This window comes from Pristiophorus japonicus, chromosome 6 (assembly GCF_044704955.1).
Source record: "Pristiophorus japonicus isolate sPriJap1 chromosome 6, sPriJap1.hap1, whole genome shotgun sequence".
NCBI classification, from domain to species: Eukaryota; Metazoa; Chordata; class Chondrichthyes; family Pristiophoridae; genus Pristiophorus; species Pristiophorus japonicus.
Genome location: NC_091982.1, coordinates 26,698,717 through 26,719,101, shown reverse-complemented (window position 1 = coordinate 26,719,101; position 20,385 = coordinate 26,698,717).

Sequence of the window (20,385 nt, the reverse complement as noted above, 5' to 3'; positions counted from 1 at the left end):
TTGTAACTTTACAAGTATATAAGTGATCTTAGAGTTTTTAAGTGATCTTAATAAATTGTTTAAATTTACTGCGTTAAAAGTTATCTTAAGGTTTTTCAGTGATTTTGTTCACAAATTTAAATTGTTTACTAAGTTTTCTAACTTTAAAACTATATAAGTTTTTGGGGTTGTTAAGTGATCGGAAAGAGTCATATCAAATATGATACAACAATGATTTTATTGCAGTAAAGTAAAGTTCACTGTAAAGATTTCAATGAAATATATTGTACATTGAAAGTGAATCATGACAAGAATGCTTTTATTATTATTGCACTAAAGTCAAGTACATTGTAAACGTTTCAATAAAGTTTATTACTTAACATTACAACTGATTCCTGGTCCATTATCATACCAAGCACAACATTTAGGAACACCTGCAAAAGATAAACATCCCTCACCCCTTCAGTCATGACTGCCTCCCGCACTTAGCCATGACCGAGGGGTGTGCTGGTGTGGCGTGTCGTGGCTCGGACATCTCTCCTGCTGCAGTGGGATGGGTGTCCGTGGACCGAGGATGCCAATGACTAATTGCCCTACAGTATCTGAGACACACAGATCGGTCTTGCTGCTGGATGCGAGGGGTTGGGTTGGGGGCTGGGGCGAGTGAGGGTGGGTGGGGGTGGGGGGTGGGGGAAGAGTGCTGCTGGGGGTGTGGGAGACAATGGTGGGTTAGGGTGGCTTACAACATGTTACTCTGACAGTTAGTCCCTGACAGAGGCACAATGCCAAACAGTTAGTTTTACAAATGAGGTGAGTCATTCAAGTAATAGGTTGGACTAATGGGGTATGATGATTTCCAAAGGATCAATAATTAGGTATTGATGTGCCTGCCTCAGCCAGGAGCCTACACTTGTTTATTTATAAAAAGAGAACCAACTATCCTCATTCAGCAGATATAAGGCAAAATATCAGCCATTTTAAGTGATGTGTTTAATGCTTCAGTCCATTTTGTGTTTAATTCCCACCCCCCCTTCTCCGGCTATGCCTGCACTGAGCTTAACTCTAGCACTTACAAAAGTGGGCACTTACTCCATTCTAAGTTAGTTTGGAGTAAGTTTTCACTGCCGAAACTTGCAAAACAGGCCTGAGTGGCTGGACACACCCCCTTTTGAAAAAAAAATACCTGAACTAAAACCAACCTAAACTAACTCACTAGAACTGGAGCAAACTGAGTGCCGAGAATTGCAATTTCTAACATACTCCAAACTAAACTAATTGCTCCAAAAAAATAGGAGCAACTCCACCCGAAACTTGGGCCCATCTAGTCAAAAGCTGTGTGCTTCACAGGAGCTGGTCCAGTGCCTTAGTGGAAATGAAGGAAGAGAAAAAGCTGTTCCAGTGACGCAAAGATGAAATGTCTATACAGGCAGACTGCCTTCTGTGGGGAAATCGTGTAGTGGTTCCCAAGCAGGGCAGAGACATCTTCATCAATGACCTCCATAGTACCCACCCAGGCATTGTAATGATGAAAGCGATAGCCAGATCCCACGAGTGGTGGTCTGGTATCGATGCGAACTTAAAGTCCTGCGTTCACAGATGTAATACATGCTTGCAGTTAAGCAATGTACCCAGGGAGGCATCAATAAGTTTATGGTCTTGGCCCGCCAAACCGTGGTTTGGGTACACGTCGACAATGCAGGCCCGTTCTTGTGTAAAATGTTCCTTGTGGTTGTAGATGTGTACTCCAAGTGGATTGAATGTGAGATAATGTCGGCTAGCACGTCCGCTGCCACCACTGAAAGCCTGCGGGCCATGTTTGCCACACATGGCTTACCCGATGTCCTGGTGAGCGACAACGGGCCATATTTTACCAGTGCTGAGTTCAAAGAATTCATGACCTGTAATGGGATCAAGCATGTCACATCTGCCCCGTTTAAACCAGCGTCCAATGGTCAGGCAGAGAGAGCAGTGCAAACCATCAAGCAAGGCTTGAAGAGGGTAACTGAAGGCTTCACTGCAGACTCGCCTATCCCGAGTCCTGCTTAGCTACCGCACGAGACCACACTCACTCATTGGGATCCCACCTGCTGAACTTCTCATGAAAAGAGCACTTAAGGCAAGGCTCTTGTTAGTTCACCCTGATCTACATGAACAGGTAGAAAGCAGGCGGCTTCAACAAAGTGCACACCATGATAGTGCAAATGTGTCATGCGAGATTGAAGTCAATGATCCTGTATTTGTATTAAATTATGGCTAAGGTTCCAAGTGGCTTCCCGGCACTGTCATAGCCAAAGAGGGGAGCAGGATGTTTCGGGTCAAACTTTCAAATGGACTCATTCATCGGAAACACTTGGACCAAATTAAATTCAGATTCACGGACTATCCTGAGCAACCCACCTTGGACCCTACCTTTTTTGATCCCCCAACACACACACCAGTGGCAACCGACATCACGGTTGACCACGAAGCAGAACCCATCATCCACAGCAGCCCTGCAGGGCCCAAAACACCAGGCAGCCCAGCAAGACCAGCTGCACAGCAGCCCAGTGAGGGCCCAACAAATGATTCAACAACACCAGCTTTCACACCGAGACGATCAACCAGGGCAAGACGGGCCCCAGATTGACTCACATTGTAAATAGTTACACTATTGACTTTGGGGGGAAATGTTGTTATGTATGTGGACTTGTATTTACTCTGTACAGCCACCAGAGGGCTCATTCCCCAGAGTCCCAAGGGATCCCATAATCCCTTGGGAGCACAGGTATTTAAGAAGGCTTTACAGGTTGGAGAGGCACTCCGGAGACCTGCAATAAAAGACTAAGGTCACACTTTACTTTGAGCTCACAGTGTTCAGTTTGACTCTTTCTCCATACACAACAATAACAACTGGCGACGAGATTATGAACTTTCACGCAAAAATAACTAACGTTGGTGCATTAGAAAAGATCTCAGAGGGTTAAGATTGGGAAGCCTTTATGGAGCGGCTCGACCAATATTTCGTAGCAAACGACCTGGTAGGCGATGATCCAGCCACGCTGGCAGATAAGCACAGAGCTATCCTGTTGACCAGTTGTGGGCCCGCGGTCTACGGCCTCGTCAGGGACTTGCTTGCACCAGAGAAAACAACGACCAAGTCAAACGAGGAGCTGAAAGTGCTAATTCGGGACCAATTCAAACCGAAAGAGAGCATCCTCACGGCCAGGCATCGATTTTATACACACTGCCGCCCCGAGGGCCAGGAAATCGCGAAGTACACTGCCGACCTCAGGACGCTGGCAGGACCGTGTGAATTTGGCACATCCCTCGCTGATGCATTGCGGGACGTCTTCGTAATTGGCATCAATCATGAGGCCCTTCTTCACAGGCTACTGTCTGCCGAAACCACCGTCACTCTGCAGAAGGCCATCAGCATCAGCCAAGAGTTCATGACCTCAAGCTGCAGCTCCAAGCAGATGATGACTCAATCTCAGGATTCAAACCCGGCAAGTACTGTAAATAGAATGGTGCCTTTCACAGGCAGAACTGTTGAATGTGAATCTGCCCAGGGCAGAACGTACAGGCCCCCCCGAGTCCTTTAACTCAGTCCACCGAGGGGTGCAAACGTAAGTCGAGTAGCACCATGCTGGCGTTGCGGAGGTAATCACAGGGCTCATCAGTGTTGGTCCAGAGACCATGTGTGCAAAGGCTGCAGCACAAAGGGCCACCTCCAGCGAATGTGCAAAAGAGCTGTGACTCACCACGTGGAAGAGAAGTCAGCAGGTGGCTGTGAATCCAGCACGGATTACGAGGAGATGGCTATAGAGGCAGCTCAGTCCCAGGATGAAGTGTATGGAGTATATACCTGCACCACAGATTGTCCTCCAGTGATATTGGAAATAGATATAAATGGCGTTCCAGTCTTCATGGAAGTGGACATGGGGGCGAGTCAGTCAGTAATGAGCCAGGAAGCCTTTGAGAGGCTATGGAATGATTAAGCTGAACGACCCAAGCTGGTCCCGGTTCAGGCAAAGCTGCGCACCTTCACCAAGGAATTGATATCAGTTGTTGGTAGTGCAGATGTAAGTGTACCCCATGATGGCGTGGTGCATAATTTACCATTGTGGATTGTTTCAGGTGATGGACCAACGCTACTTGGAAGAAGGTGGAAGAGGAAGATTAACTGGAACTGGGAAGACTTCATCCCTCCAGTGATTGACATCCTCCGTGCTCAGAGGCAGGGCAAGCCCCCATCCCCTAGCTATGAAGGCCAACATATCATTTGCCTTCTTCACCGCCTGCTGTACCTGTTTGCTAACTTTCAATGACTGATGAACCATGACCCCAGGTCTCGTTGCACCTCCCCTTTTCCTAATCTGCCACCATTCAGATAATATTCTGTCTTCACGTTTTTGCCCTCAAAGTGGATAACCTCACATTTATTCACATTATACTGCATCTGCCATGCATTTTCCCCACTCACCTAACCTGTCTAAGTCACCCTGCAGCCTCTTAGCGTCCCCCTCACAGCTCACACCGCCACCCAGTTTAGTGTCATCTGCAAACTTGGAGATATTACACTCAATTCCTTCATCTAAATCATTGATGTATATTGCAAAGAGCTGAGCCCTGTGGCACTCCGCTAGTCACTGCCTGCCATTCTGAAAAGGACCCGTTTATCCCAACTCTCTGCTTCCTGTCTGCCAACCAGTTCTCGATAAACATCAGTATATTATCCCCAATACCATGGGCTTTGATTTTGCACACCAATCTCTTGTGTGGGACCTTGTCAAAAGCCTTTTGAAAGTCCAAATACACCACACCCACTGGTTCTCCCTTGTCCACTCTACTAGTTACATCCTCAAAAAATTCCAGAAGGTTTGTCAAGCATGATTTCCCCTTCATAAATCCATGCTGACTTGGATCGATCTTGAAACTGCTTTCCAAATGCGTTGCTATTTCATCCTTAATAATTGAATCAAACATGTTCCCCACTACTGATGTTAGGCTAACAGATCTATAATTACCTGCTTTCTCTCTCCCTCCCTTTTTAAAAAGTGGTGTTACATTAGCTACCCTCCAATCCATAGGAACTGACCCAGATTTGATAGAAAATGATCACCAATGCATCCACTATTTCTAGGGCCACTTCCTTAAGTACTCTGGGATGCAGACTATCAGGTCCAGGGAATTTATCAGCCTTCAATCCCATCAATTTCCCTAACACAATTTCCCGCCTGATAAGGATATCCTTCATTTCCTCCTTCTCACTAGACCCTCGGTCGCCTAGTACGTCGGGAACATTATTTGTGTCTTCCTTCATGAAGACAGAACATAAGAACATAAGAACATAAGAATTAGGAACAGGAGTAGGCCATCTAGCCCCTCGAGCCTGCTCCGCCATTCAACAAGATCATGGCTGATCTGGCCAGGGACTCAGCTCCACTTACCCGCCCGCTCCCCATAACCCTTAATTCCCTTATTGGTTAAAAATCTATCTATCTGTGACTTGAATACATTCAATGAGCTAGCCTCAACTGCTTCCTTGGGCAGAGAATTCCACAGGTTCACAACCTTCTGGGAGAAAAAATTTCTTCTCAACTCGGTTTTAAATTGGCTCCCCCGTATTTTGAGGCTGTGCCCCCTAGTTCTCGTCTCCCCTACCAGTGAAAACAACCTCTCTGCCTCTATCTTGTCTATCCCTTTCATTATTTTAAATGTTTCTCTAAGATCACCCCTCATCCTTCTGAACTCCAACGAGTAAAGACCCAATCTACTCAATCTATCATCATAAGGTAACCCCCTCATCTCCGGAATCAGCCGAGTGAATCGTCTCTGTACCCCTTCCAAAGCCAGTATATCCTTCCTTAAGTAAGGTGACCAAAACTGCACGCAGTACTCCAGGTGCGGCCTCACCAATACCCTATACAGTTGCAGCAGGACCTCCCTGCTTTTGTACTCCATCCCTTTCGCAATGAAGGCCAAAATTCCATTCGCCTTCCTGATTACCTGCTGCACCTGCAAACTAACTTTTTGGGATTCATGCACAAGGACCCCCAGGTCCCTCTGCACCTCAGCATGTTGTAATTTCTCCCCATTGAAATAATATTCCCTTTTACTGTTTTTTTTCCCAAGGTGGATGACCTCACACTTTCCAACATTGTATTCCATCTGCCAAACCTTAGCCCATTCGCTTAACCTATCCAAATCTCTTTGCAGCCTCTCTGTGTCCTCTACACAACCCGCTTTCCCACTAATCTTTGTGTCATCTGCAAATTTTGTTACACTACACTCTGTCCCCTCTTCCAGGTCATCTATGTATATTATAAACAGTTGTGGTCCCAGTACCGATCCCTGTGGCACACCACTAACCACCGATTACCAACCCGAAAAGGACCCATTTATCCCGACTCTCTGCTTTCTGTTCGCCAGCCAATTCTCTATCCATGCTAATACATTTCCTCTGACTCCGCGTACCTCTATATTCTGCAGTAACCTTTTGTGTGGCACCTTATCGAATGCCTTTTGAAAATCTAAATACACCACATCCATCAGTACACCTCTATCCACCATGCTCGTTATATCCTCAAAGAATTCCAGTAAATTAGTTAAACATGATTTCCCCTTCATGAATCCATGCTGCGTCTGCTTGATTGCACTATTCCTATCTAGATGTCCTGCTATTTCTTCCTTAATGATAGTTTCAAGCATTTTCCCCACTACAGATGTTAAACTAACCGGCCTATAGATACCTGCCTTTTGTCTGCCCCCTTTTTTAAACAGAGGCGTTACATTAGCTGCTTTCCAATCCGCTGGTACCTCCCCAGAGTCCAGAGAATTTTGGTAGATTATAACGAATGCATCTGCTATAACTTCCGCCATCTCTTTTAATACCCTGGGATGCATTTCATCAGGACCAGGGGACTTGTCTACCTTGAGTCCCATTAGCCTGTCCAGCACTACTCCCCTAGTGTCTCAAGGTCCTCCCTTCCCACATTCCTGTGACCAGCAATTTTTGGCACGGTTTTTTTGTCTTCCACTGTGAAGACCGAAGCAAAATAATTGTTTAAGGTCTCAGCCATTTCCACATTTCCCATTATTAAATTTCCCTTCTCATCTTCTAAGGGACCAACATTTACTTTAGTCACTCTTTTCCGTTTTATATATCTGTAAAAGCTTTTACTATCTATTTTTATGTTTTGCGCAAGTTTACCTTCGTAATCTATCTTTCCTTTCTTTATTGCTTTTTTAGTCATTCTTTGCTGTTGTTTAAAATTTTCCCAAACTTCTAGTTTCCCAAAGTATTTGTTCAATTGGTCTGCCATTTCTTTGTTCCCCATTATAACTTCACCTGAATCCAACTGCAAGGGACCTACGTTTGCCTTCACTAATCTTTTTTTCTTCACGTATCTATCGAAGCTTTCGCAATCAGTTTTTATGTTCCCGGCAAGTTTCTTCTCGTACTCTATTTTCCCCTCTTAATTAAACCCTTTGTCCTCCTCTGCTGAATTCTAAATTTCTCCCAGTCCTCAGGTTTGCTGCTTTTTCTGGCCAATTTATATGCCTTTTCCTTGGATTTAACACTATCCTTAATTTCCTTTGTTAGCCACAGTTGAGCCACCTTCCCTGTTTTATTTTTACTCCAGACAGGGATGTGCAATTGCTGAAGTTCATCCATGTGATCTTTAAATGTTTGCCATTGCCTATCCACCGTCAACCCTTTACGTATCATTTGCCGGTCTATTCTAGCCAATTCACGCCTCAAACCATCAAAGTTACCTTTCCTTCAGTTCAGGACCTTAGTTTCTGAATTAACTTTGTCACTCCCCATCCTAATAAAGAATTCTACCATTTTATGGTCACTCTTCCCCAAGGGGCCTCGCACAACAAGATTTCTAATTAGTCCTTTCTCATTACACATCACCCAGTCTAGGATGGCCAGCTCCCTAGTTGCACCACGGCAAAGCCCATGAGCGAAGGGTCACCCGCAATGGCTCCTCTGAATGGGACCTGGACCAGCCAGTATCCCAAACCAGAGAGTGCTCACAACGGTGCCCTCAAGGAAAGCGAGTCAGCAGTCCCCTGCGAACTGCTAGACAAGACGAGGCAGCCCCACCGTCGCTTAGACGAAACGCTTGCTCGCTCAGACCTCTTTCCAGGAAGCAGCAGCGACACTGTGCAAACGAAAAGGACAGGGAGGTCACAGATACATCAGCTGTCTTTGGGCCTGCTCGACACTGTGAGTAACGGCAAGAGCCCTGAGCTCCGGCAACTTGCGCTCACCTCGCCCACAGACCCACCAGCATGGGGCGCTGCGCCCCCACCAGATTTTCCGGATCTCATTCGGCCGTGCTGGAACTAGACTGTCCTTCTGTACCTTTACTGATATATCTGTACTGATCATGTAAATATACCACACAAAAAGAAACGCAACTGTAATACAGCCAACAAATGTACCAAGATGTAAATGTAAAACCCATGTGATGAACTTGAATGCAACTTGCATGGAATGGACCATTAGCATGATCTGTGTGGGGGGGGGGGAGAATGGAGTAGTCATGGACTCACAACTAGAAACAACGGGGACCTCCACTGGCAAAAAATCTCCCTACCAACCCACCCAAGCTAGAAGCGACCCTCCAATGGTCAACCAGGAAGAGCAAAGTCCAGGTCACTGTCAATGCACAAGTCAATTTGCATTAAAGACTTGGGGGGAAGTGATGTCATGCATGTAGACCATGTATACTAACTGTATAGTCACATAAGGTGTGCCACCAGACGGCACTGCGGTGGGAGACCTGAGGGTCACCTGCATAGGTGTGCAGAGCTCAGTATAAAAGGCTGCCCACCATGCTTGTGCCTCACTCTGCAGTTACAATAAATGGTCACCAACCAGACCTCGTGGAGTTATTTATAAGAGTATTAAAGACATAACAACACGCACGACATCGAAGCGGTAGGAAGCATAAGTTTAGGAAATTGTAATTCACCAAACGTTCGCACATGGGTGTTTGACAAAATGTTACATTATGTTTCCTTGTATTTGTAATGCCACATAAAATGTATTGATTAGCACCACTTCCTGAATGCCAACTTTCCCTTTCACTTGTTTCATGATGAATGTTAATACGTGACATGACCCATTGGGTGGATGTGCAATCGATGGATGAGTGTTTGAAGGACTGTTTTGTGCAAAGTTGCGGGGGGTGGATTGGTGGTCCTGGTGATGGGAGCAGATAGCACGATTTCATTTCTTATGTTTTACACTAGTTGAACCTTCGCAATATTAGGGCTATCCTGGCATCCCGGGCAGCAATGTAAGCGACTGATTAAACAATGAATCCCTTATTTCAGGATTTGATCCACCTTTTCTTTAATTTTTTCCTTTCCAGCAAGTTCAATGTCTGCAAATTTTACTTTCGAATCTGCTCGCACACGATATCAAATGTCTTAATTTGGTTTGTATCCACACTAGTGTTTGCAATCGGGATTTTCACATTTTCAATTCTATTTGGTTGATTAACTTCAATATTGTGGTGATTGGTGCCCATCTTCATCCTCCTCCTCCTCCTTTATGTATTCCTCATCCGAAGATGAGTGATGAGACCTTTTGCCCTCCTCCACCTGCACTCCTCTCTGCTGTGCAATGTTGTGCAGGACGCAGCACACTACTATTATTCTGGACATTCTCGCTGGTGAGTGCTGAAGGCCACTTTCAGGTGGGTTGCGGTCGCAATCCAGAAAGCAATTATTTTAGCTGCACACCCGCCCCTAATGCATCTGTTATTCGGGGTTAAAATTTCCCCCAGAGAGCTATAGTTAAAGCAGGGAGCACCAGCAAAACACACAGCAGTGTTATGTTTCTCTTTTGCCCGAGATTTAGTTGCACAGAAGCAGCTACAACCATTACTTGCATTGGCATTTTTTAATTTTTATTTGACTCAAGAGCTGAGCGATTCAGAAACAATGGTTGGGTTATGGTAGTGTAGTGGTTCTGTTACTGGACTAGTCAAATCATAGAATGGTTACAGCACAGAAAGAGGCCATTCGGCCCCTCAAGCCCGTGCTGGCTCTCTTCAAGAGCACTTCAGCTAGTCCCACTCTCCCGCCCTTTCTCCATAGCCCCACAATTTTTCTTCCTTTGGGTATGTATCAAACTCCCTTTTGAAAGATATGATTAAATCTGCCTCCAGCACCCATTCAGGCAGTGCATTCCAGATCCTAACCATCGCTGCGTAAAAAGGTTTTTCCTCATGTTGCCTTTGGTTCTTCTGCCAATCACCTTAAATCTGTGTCCTCTGGTTCTCGACCTTTCTGCCAATGGGAACAGTTTCTCTCTATCTACTCTGTCTAGATCCCTCATGACTTTGAACACCTCTATCAAATCTCTCAGTCTTCTCTGCTCCAAGGAGAACAACCCCAGCTTCTCTAGTCTATTCACGTAATCGAAGCCCCTCATCCCTGGACCCATTTCTGTAAATGTTTAATGCACTTTCACATCCTTCCTGAAGTGCAGTGCTAAGAATTGGACACAATACTCCAGTTGAGGCCGAACCAGTGTTTTATAAAGGTTCATCATAACTTCCTTGCTTTTGTACTCTTGTCAGCCCTTTCTTGTCATCATCATCACCTTGTTCAGCCAGATGGACAAGTACAAGGCATCGTGGCAACACCCTCGCTCCAAGCACTTGTACCTGCTCGACTACGTCATCGTTTGAACAAGGGATCACAAGGACATACGCATCACCTGCGCTATGACAGCTGCCGCCGACTGCTGGACGGACTACCGCCTAATCCGTTCCATCATCAACATTAATATAGCCCCAAAACAACGACGGCAACAGAAGCAATGCCGCAGAAAAATCAACACCGAGGCACTCAAAGACCCAGCTAAGAGAGCCCTATATAGCCAGCGCCTCACTGCCAACCTGGCCACCCTTGATGACCCCGAGATGGAGAATGCCCACAGCGCCTGGTCTGCCCTCAAGGCCTCCATAACCAGCGCCTGCGAAGAGACGCTCGGACACTCAACCAATAAACACCAGGACTTGGTTTGATGAAAATTACCAGGAGATCCAAGAGTTAATAAACCGCAAGCGCAGGGCATTTCTGAACTTAAAACAACAACCCAACTCGGGAGCAGTAAAGCAGCTTTACAGACGGCTGAAGGCTGAGATACAACAAAAAACCCGTGACCTAAAGAATAGATGGTGGGTGGAGAAAGCACAGGAGATTCAGCAGCTGGCCGACAGCCATGATGTGCGAGGATTCTTCACCGCAGTTAAGGCCACCTACGGCCCAAGCACCCACTCCACTGCTGGCCAAGAATGGAGAGACACTCATCAAGGACACCGAGGCAGTCAGGACCCACTGGAAGCAGCACGTCGAAGATCTCCTTAATCGAGATTCTGCCCTTGACACAAGTGTCCTCGACTCCATCCCGCAGCATGCTACCCGCCACCATCTCAGCAAAACCCCAGCCCTGCACGAGGTAGAAAAGGCCATCCATCAGTTCAAGAACAACAAGGCATCAGGAGCAGATGGAATCCCCGCTGAGGCACTAAAGTATGGCGGAGAGGCACTATTGGCACAAATGCATGACCTCATCTCTCTCATCTGGAAGGAGGAGTGCAAGCCTGGAGATCTGAGATGCCGTAATTGTGACCATCTTTAAAAAAGGGGACAAGTCCGACTGCGGCTACTACAGAGGAATCTCCCTGTTGTCGGCCACTGGGAAAGTCATCGCTAGAATCCTCCTCAACCGTCTTCTCCCTGTGGCTGAGGAGCTCCTCCCAGAGTCACAGTGCGGATTCCATCCACTAAAGGGTACAACAGATATGATCTTTATGGTGCGACAACTGCAAGAGAAATGTCAGGAACAGCACCAATCCTTGTACATGGCCTTCTTTGACCTTACAAAGGCCTTTGACACTGTTAACCACGAGGGACTATGGAGCGTCCTCCTCCGTTTCCCCCAAAAGTTTGTTGCCATCTTCCGCCTGCTCCATGATGACATGCAAGCTGTGATCCTGACCAACGGATCTACCACAGACCCAATCCATGTCTGGACCGAGGTCAAGCAAGGCTCAGTCATCGCGCCAACCCTCTTCTCGATCTTCCTCGCTGCAATGCTCTACCTCACGCTCAACAAGCTCCCAGCTGGAGTGGAACCAAACTATAGAATCAGTGGGAACCTGTTCAACCTTCGTCGCCTCCAGGCTAGATCCAAGACCGTCCCATCCTCTGTTGTCGAACTACAGTACACGGACGACGCTTGCGTCTGCACACATTCAGAGGCTGAACTCCAAGCCATTGTCAACATCTTCACTGAGGTGTACGAAAGCATGGGCCTTACACTATAAACATCCGTAAGACAAAGGTCCTCCACCAACCTGACCCCGTCTCACAGCACTGCCCCCCAGTCATCAAAATCCACGGTGCGGCGTTGGACGACGTGAACCACTTTCCATACCTAGGGAGCCTATTATCAGCAAGGGCATACATCAGTGACAAGGTCCAAACTGCCTCCAGTGCGCCAGCATGCCCGAATAAAGGCTTGGTCCTTTCGGTTCAGTGATCCTCCTGGTCTGCTGCAGTTTTCTGTCCGACGACAGCTCTTCCTCCTATCTTCTTCAAACTTTTATAACCCACTTGCTCATGATCAGTTATCTTCCTTATCTTATTTTTCTGACCATCCTTTGCTATTAATTTCCATCGGTTCATTATTTTTGTCTCATTAGAGGCATTGCAGCTCCAACCCACATCCTTCTTTTGCAAGCACATACACTTTTTAATTGGCAGAGTACTTAATCCTTACCATCTAGTCCAATCTCTTCGGGAAATTAATTTTAATTAGCAGACCTCAATGATTTATAATAAGCATGCATACATAATGATATGCAACAGCATTAGGTGAGGAGCAGCAAGTGCAAGTGGCAAGAGAAAAGCAGGAAGAAGTTGGCGAGAAGGCCAGCTCCAGGTCATCCTCAAATGCTGAATGTTGGGATTAGTGCCATTCAGGACCTGCCGACAAAAAAAGGCTTTCTGAGCAGCATCAATTCATTGGATTCTTTGAACCCATACAAAGAACTTTGCAAAGTTTGATGGCTAGCATGAACGAGTCCACAACCTGCATCTGTGCAGTTACATAACTACTTCACAGAACTGAGGTCCATCCTGGAGCCCATGGCATCACAGCGGCATCTACAGGAGAGCCTCCTTAACCAAGGTCCTTATTACAGCTGTTGGTTTTCAGAGGAGCAGCTTCACAGATGCTATGGAAACCTTGAGCTTTCATATCTATGATCCAATTCAGTCTGTATTCACTGTGCTGGAAATCGTTTGGACAGCACACTTATGCAAGGCTTCAGTGAACTCATTGCAGCTCCACACTCAGGGCCCAAGTTTCCACATGATAAAAAACGGGCGCCCCTCCGAGCTGGGCGCCCGTTTTTCGCGCCTAAAACGGCGCCGGAAAAAAAACGAGCGATTCTGGAGCGCTTTGCAGCTCCTTGTCTGCTTGGCGCGGCGCCCAGGGGGGCGGAGCCTACACTCGCGCCGATTTTGTAAGTGGGAGGGGGCGGGTACTATTTAAATTAGTTTTTTTCCTGCCGGCAACGCTGCGCGTGCGCGTTGGAGCGTTTGCGCATGCTCAGTGTGAAAAAAACATTGGCACTCGGCCATTTTTGTAGTTCTTTGTAGCTGTTTAGTTTTTGAACATTTTTTAATAAAAGTACATTGCCATCAGCACAGAGGCTTCTTGTAGCAGTGAGAAGGCTGCAGGAAGCCTCAGAAAGTTGAGGCAGACGTTTCCCGACGACCTCCCCCTTTTGCCGTCGGGAAATGGCTCCTCAATTTCTGAGGCTTCCTGCAGCCTTCTCTCTTTCCCGCCAGGCGTCTGGAACGGCTCCATTCCCCCCCCCGCGTTCGGTCGGCTCCCTTCCCTCCCCCCCGCGTTCGGTCAGCTCCCTTCCCCCCCACCGCGTTCGGTCAGCTCCCTTCCCTCCCCCCCCACTCCCCGCCCCCCGCGTTCGGTCGGCTCCCTTCCCTCCCCCCCCGCGTTCGGTCGGCTCCCTTCCCTCCCCCCCGCGTTCGGTCGGCTCCCTTCCCTCCCCCCCGCGTTCGGTCGGCTCCCTTCCCTCCCCCCCGCGTTCGGTCAGCTCCCTTCCCTCCCCCCCCGACTCCCCGCCCCCCGCGTTCGGTCGGCTCCCTTCCCTCCCCCCCGCGTTCGGTCGGCTCCCTTCCCTCCCCCCCGCGCTCGGTCGGCTCCCTTCCCTCCCCCCCCACTCCCCGCCCCCCGCGTTCGGTCGGCTCCCTTCCCTCCCCCCCGCGTTCGGTCGGCTCCCTTCCCTCCCCCCCGCGTTCGGTCGGCTCCCTTCCCTCCCCCCCCACTCCCCGCCCCCCGCGTTCGGTCGGCTCCCTCCCCCGCGTTCGGTCGGCTCTCTCCCTCCCGCGTTCGGTCGGCTCCCTTCCCTCCCCCCCACGTTCGTCGGTTCCCTTCCCTCCCCCCCCCGCGTTCGTCGGTTCCCTTCCCTCCCCCCCCCGCGTTCGTCGGTTCCCTTCCCTCCCCCCCCCGCGTTTGTCGGTTCCCTTCCCTCCCCCCCCGCGTTCGTCGGTTTCCTTCCCTCCCCCCCCGGCGTTCGGTCGGCTCCCTTCCCTCCCCCCCGCGTTCGTCGGTTCCCTTCCCTCCCCCCCCCGCGTTTGTCGGTTCCCTTCCCTCCCCCCCCGCGTTCGTCGGTTTCCTTCCCTCCCCCCCCGGCGTTCGTCGGTTCCCTTCCCTCCCCCCCCCGCGTTCGTCGGTTTCCTTCCCTCCCCCCCCCCCCGCGTTCGTCGGTTCCCTTCCCTCCCCCCCCCGCGTTCGTCGGTTCCCTTCCCTCCCCCCCCCGCGTTCGTCGGCTCCCCCCCCACCCGCGTTCGGTCGGCTCCCCCCCCACCCCCCGCCCGCGTTCGGTCGGCTCCCCCCCACCCCCCGCCCGCGTTCGGTCGGCTCCCCCCCCACCCCCCGCCCGCGTTCGGTCGGCTCCCCCCCCACCCCCCGCCCGCGTTCGGTCGGCTCCCCCCCCACCCCCCGCCCGCGTTCGGTCGGCTCCCCCCCCACCCCCCGCCCGCGTTCGGTCGGCTCCCCCCCCCCCCCCGCCCGCGTTCGGTCGGCTCCCCCCCCACCCCCCGCCCGCGTTCGGTCGGCTCCCCCCCACCCCCCGCCCGCGTTCGGTCGGCTCCCCCCCCACCCCCCGCCCGCGTTCGGTCGGCTCCCCCCCCACCCCCCGCCCGCGTTCGGTCGGCTCCCCCCCCACCCCCCGCCCGCGTTCGGTCGGCTCCCCCCCCCCCCCCCGCCCGCGTTCGGTCGGCTCCCCCCCCCACCCCCCGCCCGCGTTCGGTCGGCTCCCCCCCCCCCCCCGCCCGCGTTCGGTCGGCTCTCTCGTTTTGTGAGGCTTGCTGCCACCATTCTCCCTGGCTGAAGCACTTTCACACAGGTAGGAAGATGGTTTATTTAATCTTTTCTTTGCTTATAAATGTTTATTCAGGTTGGATTTATTTGTATAATATTTGTAGAAATATAAATAAGGATTGATTGTAGAATTTAATGAGTTTCCTTCCCCCCCCCCCCCTCCACCTCGTTCTGGACGCCTGATTTGTAACCTGCACCTGATTTTTTAATGTGTAGAACAGGTTTTTTCAGTTCTACAAAAATCTTCACTGGCTCCATTCTACTTTAGTTTGGAGTACGTTTTCACTGTGGAAACTTTCAAATCAGGCGTCAGTAGCCGGACACGCCCCCTTTTGAAGAAAAAATTCTGTTCCAAAGTAGAACTGTTCTACCTGACTAGAACTGCAGAAAAAAAAATGTGGAGAATTGCGAATTCTAAGATAGTCCGTTCTCCACCAGTTGCTCCTAAAAATCAGGTGCAAATCATGTGGAAACTTGGGCCATCAGTCTCCAGAGATGGCAGGACATGCTGAGGGTGTGTCCAGTCACAAGGAGACACAGATAAGAGAGCTGTGTGTCAAAAAAACTGTGCCATTCATCCACTCTACTCAAATGATGCATTTATTCTATGCCAGTGTACAAGCCCAACATTATTTCAAGGTAGTTTCACTTACAATAAATGGATCCTTGGTGACTAATAATGTCACTTCCGAATCCAAGAACTGCAGTGGAAAGAAAATATAATGAGGCACAACATCCAACAAAGATTCCACTATCAGGATAGGTCCATGCAATGCTTCAGTAGAATCCTAAAAAGGTGTCCATAATTATAATCATGTGCTGCATGCTGCACAATTATACCATCGGGAAAGGACTCATCGTACAGCAGGGGCAAGATGGGGGTTAGGAAGGAATGGGATTACTGAGTTTGCCATATCGGATTGATTTGGTTTCAAACTTCTATTGCCTGGTGTGTGTTCTTGAAGTCAGCTCAATCCTGAAAAGACCCGCTTACCTTCTCTGCTCAATGAGTTAGTATCACATTTTGGTATTCCTGTTTATTCTGCCCAGGAGGGATTCCTGATTTAAGCTATAATATGGTTTTGATATCAAGTTGAATCTAAATTTTAAATTACAAATTGCCAACCTCTTTTTATAACAAAAGACAAGAGCCATATAAGCAATGGTGAGTGGGTGGAGGGGATCGGTGGGATGGGGGGGGTTGGGGATCGGGGGTTGGCGGGTCGGGGGTTAGCGGGTCGGGGATTGGCGGGGGGGGTCGGGGGTCGGGGCTTGGCGGGGGTGGGGTGGGGGTCGGAGGTTGGTGAGGGTGGGGGGTGGGGGTGCGGTGCTGGCGGGGGCATGTTTACCATTAGGTTCTTTTGGAAAGAATGGACCAGTCATTCAAACTGTTATCTATATCTGATCCAGACAAATAGATAATCTGTTACAAAAGCAAAATACTACGGATGCGAGTTCGACTGGGCTGCCAAAAGGCATCCTGGCACACCCTCTTGGTTGTCAGGCTGGTGGCCCGGCTGAAACCCTCCCTGCAGGCCCAGTGTTTGCCACTAAAGTGCAGAGTTCACAGCGGCCCTCCCCTTTAACTGAAGGAGACGGATGGTGTGACACGCCAGCATGATGACGTTATCAGCACGGCGCTGATGACTTGGAGCGTCGGCCACTTTGAACCACCCCCACTTCCGCCTCACTAGTGACGGCTACTCAGACCAACCTCACTTCTGCCCCGATGAGGGGACCACTTCCGCCCCATTCCCCAAAAAATCACCAAGACCTGAATTTCTCCGGATTGTCCGCCCCATCCAATGGGGCGCATGGGACCCTTCGAAAACGGTAGGTAGTCATTTTAGGCGATGGGCAATTTCGGTCCCATGATATCCAGCTGATATCAGTATTGCTACACCCCTGGGTAATGCTATCACATTAGATATTGCGCAGCATGGGAATGCACAGAACTGTTGAAATGGATATGGCAGTATCTAAATTTGTAACAGTTGGTCACTAGACAACTGACAAATGTGGGTTTGCACCTTTCCAAAGTGGACAGCAAGCATGAGGAGCTCCTCATGAGTGACATAGGGTGGAACTTTTACCTTGGAGTCTGGTTGGGTGCATGCGGGCCGCGTAATGGGTCGGGAACGCGATGTTCTGAGCAGCGCGCTGTCCAGAGTGATTTTAACTTAATGGCCCCAATTGGCCTCATGTGCGTTTCCCGGCCCAATTAAGTGGTGCGGGTCTGATGATGTCATTGATGACTCGTTTCCAGCACTGATATTTAAAGCAGCCTTGCACTCAACTCAGTTGAAAGTTGCTGGAGGAGGGTGGAACCTGATAACCAAAGGCCACAGTTCTCTTATCAAGTAGCAAGGATGGATAGCCAACGGCAGGGGGCTGCACCACACTCATCGCTGCATACTCTAGTGGAGGCAGTCAGAGCACGCAGGGAGGTCCTCTCCCCTGCTGATAGGCAAAGGAGACCTCCACAAGTGACCAAAAGAGCCTGGCTGAATATAGCTGAGGAGGTCAGCAGCAGGGATATGGTCAAGAGGATCTAGATCCAGTGCAGGAAATGATTCAATGATCTCAACAGATCAGGAAAGGTGAGTGCAAAACCTCACTCATCTTCATCCTGATGTGCCTGTCAACACATCCCCATCACTCAGCCTTCCCGAGTCTACTCCTGCACATCATTCCTCACACCAACCTATCTTGCACATCCACCCATCCCTCTCTCTCTATGTCGATACTCACATTCCCATCTGACTAACCATCCCTCACACTCACCTTCATCCTAGCAAGTAACACCACAGAAGGAGGCCATTTGGCATTGGCACCACACTCCCTCATAGTTACCCTCTACAGATGTAACCCATCCGTTCCTTATACTCATTCCATCATTCTCACTCAACCTTCTCTCCTTTCCCTCCTTGCAGTAGAAGAGGGTCCAGAACAGAGAGAATCAGATAACCAGAGGTGGCTCACTAGTCTTTACACAACTAACAGCAGCAGAGGAGGAGCCTCTGGGGATCTCAGGAGTTGGCGGTGGGAGGAGGAGAGAGGGGGACATCCCAGCAACCTGGTGACAGAATTACATCTCATACAGCCACATGGCATACAACAGTTGCTCCTATAGTGACTGATGTCAGCAGCCAGTGAAATGTCATCATGTGTGTAATGTATGCACCTTGTGAGGATGCTCACAGGTTTGCAGAGCTGTTGAGTGGGAGTGGCTTAGCCAGTCATGTGATGTTCACAAGACTCCATAAAACCCAGCCACTTGGGTTCGGGGAATCCACGATTAGGTAGGTGGCTGTAAACCTGGTGGATGAACTCATAATATGTAGTGTGATTGTTAACCCTTTCGCTAATGAACCAACTACTTCTTAGTAGCAATGTGTTGCAATGATTTCTTAAGCAAAGAACCCATGAAGCAAATCCATTACAATGTGCATAATGGTAATGTTACCGATTCTTATTATAACACCTCTAATTCATCTCTTTACTCTCCCACAGGTCCATCAACTGCCCCCCCCCCCCAACCCCACAACTGTCCAGTGGGAGGAGGAAGGAGCTTGCAACTTGTGGGTCCTTGGCGCCATAGAGTACAGTTGTCACCTGATGACTCACAATTCACAAGTGAGCAAGAGCAGATGGTGTTGACAGAGACAGCCGTGGAAACATCTTGCCAGAGGGCGCAGGATGCTCCAAGATCTGCTGAGCTGCATGCAGACGCTGATCCGCAGGGGCCATCGAGAAAGAGGGTGATCTTGGAGGGGCAGCAACAATTGCACGAGACTCTGGCATCTTTTGCAGCTGCGACATCTGCAAATGTGCCGAGAATGGAGGAGTCCATCTCCAACATGAGCATCAGCATGTCGCAGGCGATGGTGACAATGGGCTCTTCCATGGAAAGGATGGCCACCTGCATGGAGCAGCAAATGCACCAATTACGTGAGCTCATACTAGCTGTGGACAACAGATGGCAGGCGCTCATAGACCTCCTCGCTAGGAGGGATGAAAACGTAGACTTGGGTGTCCATCACCCCACTGCTGTGCAGCAAATTGTTCTCCAGCTCCTTGCTAGCAGGGAAGTGCGGGTGGCCCATGAGAGGGATGATGCTGAGAGGGGATATGGAAGTGGGGGCTCTTCTCAAAGTGTTCCCACTTCTTCCCCCATTATCAGTCAGAGCCCCACATGCTTCCTCGGATCCCGATGGCTGAGTCTGCCCCTGCACAGTTGCAGGAGGTGCAGACTTTAGTGGGGCCCTCACAGGCTGCAAAACCCAGAGGACATCTGCCAAAATTCTCTAACGAGTCGCAGCAGGGAAGTGAGCAGTCTGCCTCTACCTCTTCTGAAGCCACAGGGGTTGCACATCGTGTAAGTACTCAGAAAAGAACAATGACACCAAAGTAGATGCACATGGGCATGCACATGGGTCTATCAAAAAATGTTAGTGTTAAGTCTCAGCTATTTTGATGATGCAGATAAATGATTTTCCTTGCTCCACTTTTAAGTCTTGTCTATTTTTGCCACAAACATTGGAAGTGGCTTTGTCACTTGGAGTGAATGGTGAGACATTAGTTAACCTCGAGCATTGAGGTTTTGGGTGAGAGGAATCGATTGATAATTGTAGGGATGCCTAATGGTGCTGTTGGTGGTGGGGGGGGGGGGGGCAGCGAGAGACTGTCTACAGCATGTGATGTGACTGCCATGTGGTGGCATTGGAGCAAGTTATGTAAATCTGGCCATGATGAGGCCATCCCGGGCAGCAATATGCATTGCTGTTGGAGTCATCTCCACCTCAGGTTCCTTCTCCTCTGAAGAGGCTGTGCGCTCTGCGCCTTGCTCCTCCTGCAGCTCCAATCTTTGCTGCTGCGTGATATTATGCAGCACGCAGCATACGACAATGATTCTAGAGACCCTGGCTGGTGTGTACTGACGGGCTCCTCCAGATCTGTCAAGGCATCTGAAGCGCATC